Here is a 2,113-nt window from a genome sequence, read left to right as displayed (position 1 = left end):
CAAGAAAAATGTACCTTTGACCGTATGGCACAAGCGGTTTGCGCATGCGAGTGAAGCTACGATCTTGGAAATGACGAAGAAGGAGGTTGTCAGCGGATTGAAGATCGACAAGAGCGGTCCTGTCAGTTCACATGCGTGTCTACCATGCATTCATGGAAAAACAGTTCGAATGACGTACCGGGAGCGACTTTGGCATGCTGAGTAACCGCTTCAGCGTCTTCAAGTTGATGTCTGCACCGTTAACGAGACAAGTATTGACGGTAGTACCTCGTTTCTACTGGTTGTGGACGAATTTTCTCGGTACAAGTGGATTTTCTTTCTACGGCACAAGAGTGAAGCGAAGCAACACATTATTGCACTTATCAACCGACTGCACAACAAGTTTCGTGATCACAAGTTTAGAGTAGAAGAAATTCACTCTGATCAAGGAGGCGAATTTGAGAACGACTGTCTTGAAGACTTCAGTAATCAGCAAGGCATCGCGCTTTCAACCACAAATGGATACACACCACAGGAAAACGGTGTCGTCGAGCGAACGAATGGTATCGTTCTACCAAAGGTTAGAGCTCTTTTGCATATGGCTAATTTGCCAGAGTTACTGTGGGGAGAAGCAGCACTTCACGTGGTGTATACACTGAATGTGACAGCGACGCGAGTGCTGAGTGGTATGACTCCACATGAGAAACTAAGTGGTGAAAAACCTGACGTATCGTGCCTGAGAACTTGGGGGAGTACCTGTTACTACCATATTGCCAGTGGATCGCGCTCAAAGAAGAAGAAGTTGCCTTCAAGAGTGGGTACTTCCATCCTGATTGGTTATTCTCCAAAGACTCACGGCTACAAAGTTCTGGATTTATCGACTGGAGCAGTATCAACTCATCGAGGTGGAAATTTGGTGTTTGCAGAAGACTACACCGTTGGTCATTCGTACGTGGAGTTACTGTTGGCAAATGCATATCAGCATGGAGATCATGACCTTCCCTCTCGAGCATCTCTAGTTCCTATGCTGATACAGATTGATGACGTGGTTAAGTTAGATGCTGTCAACGAGAGTGTGTTAGTACAACCTGCGACAACTGACCAAGTTTTGCAGGTACCACAGCCCTCTATCGGAAAAGATCAAGACTTGTGAATTCCAGTCGCTCTGTATCAGTACCGGTTTCTCAAGACACTACTTCAGGTGAAAGTGATACAGTCGGAAGACATCCTGTCTCGAGTTTCGGTCGAAAAAGAAAGCGGAGCTCTCGGCTGGACAATTGTGAGGTGCACTATACGAACAAGTTGGTTAAAGCTCTACTGTGCTCACTTAAACAGCCTAAAACTAATCAGCTGTATTCACGTGATGTACTTATACCGGCGACGTACAAACAAGCTATTCGTTCCGAATATGCAGCTCATTGGCAAGCGGCAATGGAAGAGGAGCTGGATTCGTTGCGGCAACATGGTGTGTGGCAGGTGGTCAGCAGAGCTAAAGCTGGGAAAGCTGTGGTGATAACGAACAAGTGGGTATTTGCGGTGAAGAAGGACGAGCTTGGTTTTGTGAAGCGATTTAAAGCTCGACTCGTCATTCACGGCTTCAAACAGAAATTCGGTGTGAACTACAATGAGACTTTTGCCCCGGTCATCCGTTTCGACACGATCCGAGTGGCGATTTACTTTGCGGTACAACGAGGTTGGGAAATTTTGCAGTATGACGTGAAAACGGCTTTTCTACATGGCAAGTTGTCCGAGTTGGTCTTCATGGAGCTCCCTCAAGGCAGGGGTTTTCCAGGAAACCAGCAAATTTGTCAGTTGATTAAGTCTCTTCATGGTCTTAAGCAAGCTCCACATGTCTGGAACAAGACGCTGCATCGACACTTAGTAGCCCTCGGATTTGGGCGACTCGAGAGTGACCATGGCCTCTACGGTCTCCCACGAGAAGGGGGAGATAGTGATGCTCCTCACTGTCTACGTCGATGACTTACTTCTGATTTCTGATGGGCGAGAAGAAGTACTGTGAAGAAATTGCCCTAAAACTAGCCTCAAGTTTCGAGTTAGTGGCTCTGGGACCCGTGAAGTATCTTCTCGGAGTTGAAGTTACAGTTGATCGAGAGCAGAAACTGGTGTTATTCAG

The sequence above is a fragment of the Phytophthora parasitica genome, assembly GCF_000247585.1.
Source record: "Phytophthora parasitica INRA-310 unplaced genomic scaffold supercont2.6, whole genome shotgun sequence".
Classification (NCBI taxonomy): Eukaryota; Oomycota; class Peronosporomycetes; order Peronosporales; family Peronosporaceae; genus Phytophthora; species Phytophthora nicotianae.
Note: the sequence above shows the minus strand (reverse complement) of the source record.